Source organism: Puma concolor, chromosome A3, assembly GCF_028749965.1.
Source record: "Puma concolor isolate L17-30 chromosome A3, mPumCon1.1.hap2, whole genome shotgun sequence".
Lineage (NCBI taxonomy): Eukaryota > Metazoa > Chordata > Mammalia > Carnivora > Felidae > Puma > Puma concolor.
In genome coordinates this window covers 83,211,304-83,225,656 of record NC_141669.1, presented here as the reverse complement: position 1 = coordinate 83,225,656, position 14,353 = coordinate 83,211,304, and the positions used below count along the sequence as shown (strand labels likewise).

General features: G+C 43.4%; 1 protein-coding gene across 6 annotated transcripts in view; it reads right to left on the bottom strand.

Moving 5' to 3' along the window:
• IL1R1 (interleukin 1 receptor type 1) overlaps positions 1 to 13,433 on the bottom strand; it is a 78,072-nt gene extending 64,639 nt beyond the window's left edge. For 2 of the 6 annotated variants that reach the window (XM_086701421.1, XM_086701422.1), the window contains exons 1-2: positions 13,101 to 13,433; positions 12,858 to 12,955 (exon numbers count right to left, since the gene is read on the bottom strand). The gene's annotated coding sequence lies outside the window, so the exon portion shown is untranslated. The remainder of the gene's footprint in view (positions 1 to 12,857; positions 12,956 to 13,100) is intronic. The other 4 variants (XM_086701417.1, XM_086701419.1, XM_086701414.1 and 1 more) reach the window with 3 other exon arrangements.
• Positions 13,434 to 14,353: the final 920 nt, after the last annotated feature.

Genomic DNA, 14,353 nt, shown 5'->3' with positions numbered 1-14,353 from the left:
CAAACCTCTTAATGGCTGCACCTAATCATCTCATATTCAGAGTTTCACTGTTACTACTTTAGACAAGATCCTGTGTGGGGGGGAGGAGTGGGAAGTTCTTAAGTGTTTTCCTCAGGAGAACTGGGGAAGAACAAAGGAAGCTTTAGCAGTTCGAGAACAGGCAATTAGAAGAGTCTGAACCACCAAATGCAATACACTTACCTTGCCAGCGCAAAACTGGGTAACCTATGTGGGCTTCTTTTCCACCTTATCAAAAAGGATGGTTAGACCAAAACACACTTTTCTTCTGAACCATCCACGTTAGCTGAATAAATAGTACTAGGCAAGTCCCTACTCACTCTTTGCTTCAACGTTGGCAGTCAAAGTCTGCCACACAGGGGCCCCCACTGCGGCTGGGATGAGGCCAGACCACTCCATTGCGGGTCCTACACCTGCCTGGGTCTCCCTGGACTCTAGCTTTTGCAAGTGTTTGCCTCCTCACCAACTTCCCCGGTCGCTACCTCTTTCCCTCCACAGAGAAAGTCACTCTTCCTCCTCCAGATCATGCCTTCCTCCCCACTCCTCCAACCAGGAGGGATTCTCTCCCCTCCTCTGAACCCTTGGCTTAACCTCCCCCTCTCTGATGGCACTGGCAACCCCAACTTCGTTCTGGACGAGTTCTTCACTGCCCTGATACTCAAGTTCTTAAAAGCAGGCTCTTTCTCTGACTATAGCTTGAACAGAGCAGACATGTGAATCTTTGCCAAATAAGTACACAGTGGCTACATTTACACGACTAATGCCCACCGTGCCTTAGAAAATTCCACCCACACTGATGGGATGGAGAGCCTTTAGTAACTTCTAGGGACAAGGTTTTCTGGGAAATGGATGTAAATTCCCCCAGCAGGCAGGATGTGGCAATCGCTCTGGACAGCCTTGCTCCAGCCAGCTTCTTGTTTGCTCAGGTAATTTACTGAATTTATGGCTGTCTACATCCCAGGTCAGTGGTTCTCAACCCACATTATACCAGTGGCATGGTATAATCACCTGGCAAGCTTTTAAAAATCCCTGTGCTGATGCTGTGTCCCAGACCAATCACATGAGAACTTCTGATGGTGGGACCCAGGCATCAGCATGTTTTAAAGCTTCCCAGGTGATTCAGATACACAGCCAGGATTGACGACCACTGGCCTAGACCATAGAGGATGATCCTATTCAGCAGACATATATCCAATTTGTACAGAACTGCATGGTTCGCTAACACAGCAAAACCTGTTTTCTACATGGACCAGGCCTACTGTGGCCAGGCAAAGAAAGAGAGTTGAGCCTCAGGGACTTAGTCACACACAGCAGGTTTCCCTAAAACAGTAATTTATAATCTGGACATCAATACATCAGTTCCAGACCAAAGGAAGTACCTGTCTCCACCACCCCTCCCCGTAGCATTTTTCTCTTTCCTGTGAAGGTAGTTTCTGTACACTTATCACACTGTCATACCAAAGTTCTTAAAGGTTTCAACTGGGAAAAAGAAGTTTAGAACTCTAATCTTGCTGTTAAATAAAACTCAGAATTTGAGGTTGATGATAAATATTCAAGCATGGTGAATGATGTTGGGTGTAATTTCCCACATTATTACAATAGCAAAAATGGAACCGCCCCTTCTCCTTACGAGCCAGCTCAGTAACCCTCCATATTAATCTAGAGAAATGCTTAAATCTTGAGGGAAATTTATTAAAAAGAGGTAGTCGTGGTAAGTTCACATGAGATTTTTCAAGTCAACTAAGTCTAAGTACACGTTCCATCACCAGTGATTATAACCACGTATTTTCCTTCTAGGAAAGAAATCCCGTGAATCTTTGCACTGCCAGCTACATTATATGTATAGGTACATGAATATCAATATGATTGGCGTATAACATTGTGTAAGTTTAAGGTGCACAAGGTGTGGATCTGATGCATTTATATATTGCAAAATGACTACCACCATAGCATAAGCTAACACCCCCAACCCATCACATAATTACCACTTCTTTTTTTATGGTTAGAACATTTAAGATTTGCTCTTAGCAAATTTCAAGTGCATGATATTAGCTATAATAGCCATGCTGTACATTAGATCCCAATGTGTTAATCTCATAACCAGAAGTTTTTATCCTTTGATCAAAATCTATTTCCCTCTAAGAACAACACTCCTCCACTCTGTTGCTCTGAGTATAGCTTTGGTAGACTTCACATGTAAGCGATATCATACAGCATTTCTCTTTCTCTGTCTGGCTTATTTCACTTAGCCTAATGCCCTAAAGCTTCATCCATGTTGTTGCAAAAGGCAGGATTTCCTTCTTTTCTCGTGGCTGAATAATATCTCGTTGCATATATATACCACATATTCTTTATCCATTCACCTGCTGACAAATATTTAGGTTGTGTCCGTATCTTGGCTATTGTGAATAATGCTGCAGTAAACATGGGGGTGCAGATATCTCCTCAAGATCCCGTTTCTACTTCCTTCAGATATACACCCAGAAGTGGGATGACTCAATCACATTGTAGTTCTCCTTTAAATTTTTGAGGAACCTCCATACCATGTTCAGTAGTAACCATAACCAATTTACATTCCCTCCAACAGTACACAAGGCTTCCCTTTTCTCTACAATCTTGCCAACACTTGTTATCAGTTGTTGTTTTTTTTGATATACAGATTATTCTTTAATGGACAGATGATACTATTTGTGAAATCAGGTTTTTCCCACCTACTTCAGGCAGGGTCTGTTTAATCATTCCAGAGAAACGTCTATCAAGTTAATTTGTACCTTATTATTATGTATATTTCATCTAGATTGATTTTAGTTTAAAAATTATCTACTGACTATTTCAGAGCGTGGAAAATAACTCTCGCACATGATACCTTTTTAAAAAACTAGCTTACAGATAACATGTGCCAATTTGGGTGATAAATCCATATCAGAGGAGGAAAGAGGGAACCTTAATCATGTGCTTCATGTGAACAAACTTTGAAAAACATCAACACTCATAAAAATGTGACTACTTCAACTACACCTTAAGAAGAATGATTCCAGGGGCGCCTGGGTGGCTTAGTTGGTTGAGCATCCGACTTCGGCTCAGGTCATGATCTTGCAGTTCGTGAGTTTGAGCCCCGCGTCAGGCTCTGTGCTGACAGCTCGGAGCCTGGAGCCTGCTTCAGTTTCTGTGTCTCCCTCTCTCTGCCCCTTCCCCACTCATACTCTGTCTCTCTCTGTCTCTCAAAAACATTAAAAAAAAATAAAAAAAAAAAAAGAAGAAGAATGATTCCATAAACCAGTGCTTCCCTTCTTCAAGTTCTCTTACCATTTCAGCACAACAAAATACAAAGAATGTTGGGATTCCAGCAGACACATGTTTATATCTGGACTCCTGTTAATCATTCACTACATCTTGAGAAACTACTTGCTGTCTCTGGGTCTCTGTCTCCTTCAGGAAAAATTAAAAATAACAAAATCCATGTGAGGAACACAAGTAATATCTGAGAAGCACCCAGAAATCATGGGGAGGAGACCAACAGGGGCAGGGGAAGAGGGTGCTACATTGTTGGTATTTCCAGAAGAGTGTGGCTGCTAGTCAGCCTACAACAAAGAGATCAAGAGGTGGGCAAATGAAATCACAGACAACAAAAGACCTAACAAAAGATAACAAAAGAAAAGTTGCCCGAGGATTTCCAGTCAAGTTCTACCCTCTCACTAACTCCAGAAATAGAGTTAGGGTAACCACATCAGTTTTTGGGGGGGTGCACTCATGGCTTTGGAATGTGTTGGTTTTGTGACCCATGTTGGAATATGCTGTCGGCAAAATTGACTGAGTGGCTACGGTCATCAAAAGCAACACTGCTTACCTCAACCAAGAAAGGGCTCACTGTCAAGAGGTTTGGTATCTTTAGAAACAAGACGGGATAATTTATAAGCATGGTTGTGTCCAATAATACCCCTTCAAACTATAAAAAGAGGCAGACATCCACAAAAGACGCACACATGCCATCACCTAGTTAATGTTAGAACAATGTCATTATTCATTCATTGAGTCCGAGAATGTCTGAAGGCTTCAGACATCAAACTTGCTAAAATCCTTTCTGAAATTTCAGTCTTTAAAGCAAATAATGCCATTGTTATGGACTGATTGAACATAGATATAAGAAAACTAAAAAGCCTAAAAATCTAGGAATCCTAAGATATTTATTTCAACTATGTTTAACAAGTATGTTTAGACACATTTCAAATTTTACAAATAATGTTTCTGGACTTTTTTTGTTTTGCTTTTTGGTATATATCCCTTTTGCTGCCTTTTTTACCCATCATTATCACTTGACAGTCCCTTCCCCAAGTTGCTTTCAACTGGACAGTTCTGTCTGGGTTGGCTGAGCACCTAGAATTCACCTGAGGGGTCCCTTCCTCTCAGAAGGAAACCCTGCCCTCTTTTCCCGGGACCAGGAGGAGAAGCTTCCTGAGCTTATGAAACTGACCTACAGCCTTCCAGTTTCCTATCCAGATGTTCTATGTCCATGGAAGCCTGCATCCCTTAACACCTCTTCAGGGCCAAAGTTCATGGAGTCTTCATTCCAGGTGCCCCTCCATGCACGTACATTAATCCCCACTCTGCTGTGGCCACAAATGACCAGTTGTGCCATGCAGACAGGCCTGAGTCTGTCTGCCGTGCCCCCCCCCCCCCAATCATCAATACTTTGTCTTGTTCTCTTATGTTTCTTTACAAGATGGAGGCTCTTCTCAACTTGGAGCCTTATCATCAGGTACCCAAGGGCACGGTCCATCCATACCCCTTCTGCAGAGCCCTCCCAGCATCGCAAACTCATGAGCAAAGTAGCCCCATAAGAATGGAACCAAAGGACCAGGGTGGAAAAGCAGGCATAGTAGAGGGAAAACCTCTCCTCAGGGCCTTCCCCAGATAATAAAACTTTATTTGCTTTATTATGGAGTACAGAAAGCCATGGTCTCAGTGCTCAGGGGACAGTCCCAGCTCCACCCCTTGCTCACTCAGTGGTCTTAAGGAAAGCTCTCTAGTCTTCACCTCTAAAGTTAGAATGATAACCCTACCTGCACCTCCAGAGAAGGATGTGGGAGAAGCACATACATGGCCCACACCATGAGGCCAGAGTTTTCATCTGGAAGCTGAAAGGTGCAGGGCCCTTTTGCTGTTCCTTTCCTGCCTTCCTTTTGGTTGTTGACATTTGATTCTCTAGAAGCCAGACTGTAAACTGCTGCACATTTTCTAAAGCTTTCTGTTTTCCCTCCCACTTCCTCTTCCTCTTCCTCCTGGGGGCACCCAGTACAGTGCTTGGCCCAGACTGGAAATGCAACAGTGATTTGTGAAAACAACCAGTTAATCCAGCGAGGTGTGAGATAATGAAGGAGAAAGTCCTTATAAGCTGAGTTTTACTTCTGGGAGAGGTAGAATGTATTTTTGTGGAACATCTCCATGGCATTGTTTGGGCAAAGCTTTTGTCACTTGTCACACACACAGGAATTCAGGGCTGGGCAAAAGAGTGAAGTATCTTGGGTGCCAATGCTCTACCACATGTCAGCCATGTCACTGTCTCTTGTGGCAAACGCAACGACTTCTGCCCATGACATCCAGTATCCAGATGAGCTATTATGGTCTACAGCATAAGACTTTATAGACTCTGTCACCATCTGTCCAGCCCATGACTGAAGGCTACCTGAAATTCAGAATAAAAGCCAATCTCCTAACAATGGCCGCAAATGCCCACCATGATCTGCCCCCTGCCCGTCTCCAAGCTCATCTCCAAGCCCCCTCCCTCATACTTGACCAACCGTATACATGTCTTCTTCTGTTCCTTCAACAGGGCTCTACCGTGCTGAACCCTCTGCCTTCCACCTGTGTGCCTCAGACCCCGCCCTCCTCCACCAGGACCTGCATCACCAAGCTAATGTAGATCTTGGCTCATCAGTCACCATCTTAGCAGCAGTCTGTCTCTTTCATGGTGCTAATCACTATTGGTACATGTGCTGCTGCCCAGCTTTTTTGTACCGCCCTTGCAAGCAGCAGCCAGATTGCCCTCACTCACTATGGTGTCTCATGGCTAGACACCTAGCAAGGCCTAAGAAAACAATCATTGAGTAAACCAAAACTTATGATCACAAACAGTTTTTAAAACAATCTCAATACCACTACATACTTATTAGAATGGCCAAAATCCAGAACACTGACAACAACAAATGCTGACAAGGAAGTAGAGCAACAGGAACTCTCATTCATTGCAGGTGGGAATACAAAATGGTACAACCACTTTGGAAGATAGTTTGGCAGTTTCTTACAAAACAGACTTACCATACAATCCAGAAACTGTGCCCCTCGGTATTTACATAAAAGAGTTGAAAATTTACATCCACACAAAAACCTGTACATAGATATTTATAGCAGCTTTAATCATAATTGCCCAAATTTGGAAGCAACCAAGATATTATTCAGTAGATGCATGGATAAATAAGCTGGTACATCCAGATGGTGGAATATTATTTAGCACTAAAAGGAAATGAACCATCAAGCCATGAAAAGACACGAAGAAAACTTAAATGCCCACTTCTAAGTAAAAGAAGCCAATCTGTTCCTTGATTCCAACTATATAGCATTCTGAATAAGGCAAAACTACAAAGACAGTAAATGATCAGTGGTTGCCCCAGGTTGTCGGGTGGTGATGGGGAGAATGAGTAAGTGGAACACCGAAGACGTTAGGGCAGTGAAAATACTCTGTGTGATACCACAGTGATGTGTGCATGTCATTATATACTCATCTAAACCCACAGTACAACAGCGAAAGTGAACCCCAATGTAAACTATGGACTTTGGGTGAAAACGACATGTCAGTGTCGGTTCATCAATGGTAACAAATCCACCACTCCGGGAAGGGAGAGCATACTGATAATGAGGAAAGCTATACATGTGTGGGGGAAGAACATAAATGGGAAATCGCTATACCTTCCCCTCAATTCTGCTGTGAACCTAAAACTGCTGTTAAAAAATAAAGTCTAAAAAAAGAAACCTCCATCATGACAGGAGATATGAAAAATTTAAAAACAAGCTGAGTTAACCTCTTCCTCCAAAAGATCACAAAAGTTCATAAAAACCAGTTGACTGGTGGGGGGCGCCTGGGTGGCTCAGTCGGTTAAGTGTCTGACTTCAACTCAGGTCATGATCTCACGGTTCGTGGGTTCAAGCCCCGGATTGGGCTCTGTGCTGACAGCTCAGAGCCCAGAGCCTGCTTCGGGTTCTCTGTCTCCCTCTCTCTGCTTCTCCCCCGCTCATGTTCTGTCTCTCTCTGTCTCTCAAAAATAAATAAATGTCAAAAAAAAAAAAAAACACAAAAAACAGTTGACTGGCATAGTGTGTTGACAAGTGCATGGGGAAACATTCTCTCCAGTATTCCAGAGGAAGTGTTCATTGGCATAAGTAGGTGGTACGTGGATGGGCAATTTTGAAATACATACAAAATCACAAATGCACATAGTCTTTGACCTGTAATTCCACTTCTAGGAATTTAGCCAATAAATACGCTTGTTTGCCCCTCTGCAAAATGACACAGGTGAGGCTCTTATTCATTGCAACACTGGTTGTAATAGCAAAAGACTGCAAGCAACTTAAAAGTCCACTGAAAGGTTAAAAATGCACCTCACTAGATGCAGATATGTAATAGGGTGCAGAGGAGGGTACACCATCAGTGTGCGTGATGGTTAATTTTATGTGTCAGTTTGACTGAGCCACAGGACACCCAGATAGCTGGTTAAAGACTGTGTCTGGGTGTGTCTGGGAAGGTGCTTGTGGAAGAGATTAGTGTTTGGACTCATAAAGCAGATGGCTCTCCCCAGTATGCATGAGCATCGTCCAATTCCTTGGGGGTCGCAACAGAACAAAGAGGCAGAGAAAAGTTGAATCAGCTCTACTTGAGCTCAGACATCTGTTTTCTCTTGCCCTCCGTGCTTTTTGTTCTCAGGCCTTCAGACCTGGGCTAGAATCTACACCTTTGGCTCTACAGCTCTTAGGCCTTAAAACTATGCCACCTGCTTTCCTGGGTCTACAGCTTGTCGACGGCAGATAGTAGTACTTCTCAGCCTCCATAACCATGTGAGTCAATACTTTATAATCTCTCTTGCTCTCGCTCTCTCAGGATCCCAATTACATGCCCAATTTTATATATAAAACCAATAGGAGATTGATATACGTGTCTCCTGCTGGCCCTGTTTCTCTAAAGAACCCTGACTAATACAGTGTGGAAAAGGTGGAAAAAAACTATTAACCCTCGTTTAGCTACTTGTTGGTGAGAGTGAGGGAAAGAGGTGTCCGAGAAAAGGAAAGAGAGGAAAGACTTCACTAGATACCCCTTTTAAATTGTGTGTTATCTATTCAAAAGTACACAAACTATATGTTATTTGTTGAAAAAAAAATCTAATTCCAAAATCTTACTGAAAAGTTCAACAGAAAATTGTATAAAATACTACTTTAAATTATATTCTTATCCCCATCTTATAACTGGAACAACTAAACGAAGAGAAGATAGGTCAGTTGCCAGGAGAAAACAAAGCTGGGCCTCCTCTCCCAAGCTAGTACTTGCTTTACTTCATTCTAGCTTCCTTGGAGACATTTCTTGGACATTCCTGGTGCAGAACTAGGGGCCCAATGGATAGAACGTTTAGGGAAAGTGTCCCCACGTATTAAACACTCAACGTGTCTAGGCCGAGATGATAAACTGGATGATCCTGCCAGGGAATGTCAGCCTGAAAATCAACTCCAGGTACCATTTCACAATGGCCCACATAGAATCAGAGAGAACAGGGCAGAGCACCCCACCTCCCCACAATCCCCAAGTGAGGGGATGAACTGGCTGAGTTTCCAGGCCCGACACCTTCAAATGTAGCACGGGACTCATAGCACTTTTGGACAAGGAATCCATCACATCAGCACTCAACTGTCCAGACCACTGTAGCATGGGGGCTAGGAAGTTCAATGGACTTGATATAGATTGATGGGGATCTCCCATCACTAGCTCATCTCATCACCTTTGGGCCACTTGCCGAACTTCTCAGAGTCTGAATTGGTTTGGTCCCTGAGCATGTATAATGACGCCAATTTTGCAATGTTATGAAAAAGATGAGATATAATGATGTAAGAATGCAGATCAGTGTGTGTTCCTTAGTGGGAACTCAGTAAACGGTGGCTATGTAGCCAACTGGACAGCACAAACATCGTCGGTGGGTCAGCGGTCCCAAACCTACGTGCCATTCATCGTCTCTAGGGTTCAGTCAATCCTACCCTCACCAACCTGTGGGCTCTAAGTAAGACTGCATCATGAATCCCAGCTGTGCACTGACTTTGAGCAAATCACTTCTCTGTCCTTCAGCTTCTTAATCTGCAGAATAAGATCATAACAGTGACTACCTTATATACAAAGCACTTAGAACTAGATCTCACGTATAGTTAAGTGCTTTATGAAGTATTAACCCTCATTATTATTTATTCGGCACCGAGTTCAAAGCATTGCTAAGCATCAGTTTGGTTCTGATGTTGATAGCCTAGCACCGAGCTGAGGATCAGAGTGAAACTCTGTACCCCCTGTAAAGCTTCTTATACTCACACCAAGCCCATTTGTGAGACTTACTCTTACAAATCTATGATCTCCGTTTTCCTGGTTCTACCCTTGGCTTGTATTAATTTGCTTAATATCCATTAAGAGCTTTAAAGGTTTACTCAATAACAATGGAAACCAACCCAAATGAAATTAAACCATTTCCAAACTCTTCTGTGATTCCTTTCCTGGCAGAGTTGGGTAAAAATGTTCCTGGCTACCTTCTGTTGACTCGTTCAAGAAACATTTGTGGAGCCTGATACCGCGAGGTATCAGACCCCCAGACCAGGTGCTAGGGAGAGAAACGCACATAAAACAAGCCCCAACTTTGAGAAGGGGGAACTGAGCAAAGCAAGTGGACAATGACAATGCAATATAAGAAGGATGGTGCATTGTCCTACATTCAAGTGAGATAAGTAAGCAACAAAATAGAAACCATCTTCAATCTAAAGTATGTCCATATGCTGCTAGAACATATCAAATGCTAGGACTGAATCCAAGAGCCAAGAAATATGTTGCAACACACACACACATACACACAGACACACGCACGTGTGTACACTCTCAACACACACACTTTCCAAGTCTAGAATTAGAACACATTGCCAAAATTTCAGCATGCTGCTCTCCAAAAACAACATACTTTATAAGGCAAGAATATAAATAAACAAAACAGCCATCATAATAGTATCATTTTGTATTTCTTCCTTTTTTTCTATTCAAAAACTTTCCTCTGTCTCATCTCTCCATGTTCCCAATACAATCACATGGTGGGATGAAAGGTCAGTCCTTACTTTTGAACTTTATAGACAAAACGGAGAGGCTGCTGGGTGACTCAATCGGTTGAGCATCTGATTTCAGCTTAGGCCATGAACTCGCGTTTCACGTGTTCAAGCCCCCACATTGGGCTCTGTGCTGACAGCTCAGAGCCCGGAGTCTGCTTTGGATTCTGTGTCTCCTTCTCTCTCTGTCCCTCCCCTGCTTGCACTCTGTCTCTTTCTCCCTCTCAAAAATAAATAAAGATTAAAAATTTTTTTTTTAATTTATAGACAAAAAGGAAATAAAATCACAAAGACTGAGTTTTGCCCTGGGTTGTTCAAATGGTGGCAATTCAGAGCAAAAGCCTCTGATTCCCCACATCTCAGTCTACCTTCTGAGCGACATCAAATGAGGTCAAAGTCCCCAGAAATTAGGTTGGCATAAGTTACTGTAAGAAATGATTGCTTTGATAACCAGAAAGACAAGAAGAGACTGAACCCAAAGGGGCAGAATAGGAAACCAAAAGGACTTACAAAGGGTTTTCTTAAAGCAAATCAAGACCACAAAATAGCCTTTGCCAGTTATTAGATAAGCAAGCGCATTTAAAAAAAAAAAAAAAAAAAAAAAAAAGGCGGGGCGCCTGGGTGGCACAGTCGGTTAAGCGTCCGACTTCAGCCAGGTCACGATCTTGCGGTCCGTGAGTTCGAGCCCCGCGTCGGGCTCTGGGCTGATGGCTCAGAGCCTGGAGCCTGTTTCCGATTCTGTGTCTCCCTCTCTCTCTGCCCCTCCCCCGTTCATGCTCTGTCTCTCTCTGTCCCAAAAATAAATGAACGTTGAAAAAAAAAATTAAAAAAAAAAAAAAAGGCAAACCCCAGTGTTAGTGAAGTGTGGGGGAAATGGTATCTGTACAGAACTGGAGGGCGTATACATGAATGGCACCTTCCTAGATTAATTTCGTAGCAGGGACCAAGAGCTTCAAAAATGCTCATGCCCTTTGACCCCGTGGTGTTCCCTCTGGGGAAGACAGTCCCAGGAAACAATCAGGAAGAGATAGAAAGGTTAGTGAGTACATCAGTCTTGTAAGGTTAATAATAAAAAAGAAAACAATCCAATACCTACCAACATGATTTCGAAATTCTGTATGTAATGTGATCAAACAACTTTTGTAGAAAGAAATTCATTAGCATGGCGAGATGATCACAATATATTCCCAAAAGGGAAAAGCAGGTAATAAACCAGCAGGTACAGTACAAGGATGTTTTTCTTTTAAATGCAAATGCAGTCGGGGAAAAAACATATGCACCAAAATGTTAACAGCATTATTCACACAGTGACGGGTTTTATCTTTCATCTTTTTTCTTGATCTATGTCCTTTATTCTGTATCTGACAGTGAGCATGGGCGATGCGTGTCGATTTGCCAATTTTGCAAGGGCACATTTTAGAAGTGAATCCCAGCCATTCCTCAACCATGCCTGGCAAGGTTTTCTCCTAAGTAAGCAAGCAGGCATGTGCCCAGAAGGGGTTGAGGGATAGAAGACTAACCCCTGCATGTGGCCTTGAGAAAGGCCCTAAGTATCTCTTGAAGTTCATCACCAGGATCAGGAAGGTTTAAATCACCTCAAGAAGCACTCCCTGCTCTTCCTAGGCAGCATTATCTCCCTCCTGTCCCCAGCAGATTCACACGTTTCCAGCAAGCACAGATCCTTCCTTGGCCTCCAGCACATTTGGTGGTCTCCAGCCACCCGTGAGTGGGTCGCCTGATTCACAAACCAGCTGGTCATCAGCTGCACCTTCTGAAAACATCCTTCCTCACCACAGTACCTACTAGCAGTTTGCTTAAGAGCAAAGAGTCGTGAATTGAATTGAATTGAATTGAATTGAATTGAATTGAACGGTAAACCTCATTTTGCTCTCCTTCTGGTGTTCTCATTTCTCTTTAATCTTCCAGATTCTATCCCATTTTCTTATCCTTTCCCACAACAATGCTACTGCTAGGATTATGGAAGTCAAGGGCGTCCAATAAAGAAATACCGGGGGATGTTTCTAATCTCCTCTGAGAGTGTAAGGTCTTCCTTACAGCTGTGGGTGTAACATTCGTAAGTCCTCCGAAAAAAAATGGTTGTGCTTTTAAGATTACATTTTAAGCCCTTACTGGAGGAAACTCCTGCAAGTGTTGCTAATACAATACATTATAACATTAAATGCAACCAATGGATGTCTGTTAATAGTAATGCAAGGCCTTCAGTCAAACGTTGGCCCAGGTTGTGCCCCTCTAAAACTGACAAAACTTAAAGGAAAGTGATAAAATAAGTCTTAATTCTAACATCAGCAACAATGTTTTTTAAAGCTTCTCATTTATAATACCCGTCCCTTAAACCTCACAATTTACCCAAAGTCATGCAACTATTTATGGTTTATAAGTGGCATATATTTCCCATATCACTCATCGTTAATCTTCCAGAGAGTAAAACATACCTTATCATAGGTGACCTCTTCATATGACTCACAGACACATCTCTAGGTCAAATATGGCTACAACAGAGCCACATAACTCCAAGAAATCCTTAAAAATCCTGTTTTCAACAAACAGCATAACATTATCAGTTTTATCAAATTCCATTTGTTCCTCCTAAATACTTTCTTAATGTATAAGTAAGCAAAAAGAAAAAGAGGAAAAAATACGGGAACAAAAACCAGAAGTGCAATTAATCATCTTACCATGTCCTTTCTTCATCGTAGGGACATTTGGGGATGGCTGGCCTCACAGGAGGTGGTGACTCCAAGGGTAAGCCCACAGGGCTTCTTCCCCCAAATAAGTCAGCTGAGTCGCAGTTGGTTATTAAAAACAAAAGTGCATTTTGATGTCAGCCCTGGATAGACTTGTTAATTCCTCTTTTCTCTCTCCGAAGAGCTTTGGATCTGGTTCGTGCAGCACCAGAGGGTACCTCACATCTTGTCGGCCGACCCAGTGGTACTGAGGCTAAAAGAAAGGACAAATACTCTGAGTGATGTGTGTGTCAGAGCCTAGAGGGGCTTTAATCCTCGGCAGTGACACATTTGGGGAGCTACGAACAGGAAACTCAGAGCTGGGCAGACTGCCAGAATCATTCCGAAAACGTGCCAAACCCTTACGAAATACCCACACACTTTATTTCACATTCACCTCGAACACTTCACAAGCCTGTGTCTCTGTCCTCATGTGACTTTGCGTTAGACCTAGACAAGCTTTGCCCGCATGTACAGCCTACCACAGGTCCCGTCATCCCCCGAGTCAAGACGGGGACTGGGGTGTCCTACCCTCTCCCTTGGTTGCTGTCCTCCCAATCCTTCTTAGAACAATATCCACAAACGTGAGCCTGAAGGACCTTTCATTCAGTTCTCTTTATCTTTCAGCCCCAGCGTCTCTTTGTGCCTCTGCCACATGCCCTGGGAACACCGCCAGCCTCTCTCTTCAGCGTCCTAGAGGTGGGAGGCCCACTGATCACCCTCCGGCACAGGGTGTCTGGATGCTGGGACAGTGGCAGGCAGAGAGGGTGAGGGGAGATGAGGGCCGTGTGTAGCCAGAATCTCTGCCTTCCTCCAGAAGCGGTCGGGTCTATCCAGGAGAGATGGTGCTGTCTGTCCGGTTGCCTCTTTCCTCCCTCTCTCCTTTGACCCCCTTCTACACCCGGCATTCATGTTCTCAACATGACATAGGGTCCAGCTTTTCACAGTGCTGCTCACGTATCTGCAGCAAAGGGGCGCCTGGGTGGCTCAGCTGGTTGAGCGTCTGACTCTCGGTTTTGGCTCCAGTCATGATCTCACAGTTTCATGAGTTCCAGCCCTGTGTTGGGCTCTGTGCTGCCAGCACCGGGCCTGCTTGGGAGTCTCTCTCTCCCTCTCTCTCTGCCCCTCCTCCCTCAAGATAAACAAACAAACAAACAAATAAACTTGAAAAATAAAATCTGCGGCATAGCCAAACCTCTCTTTCT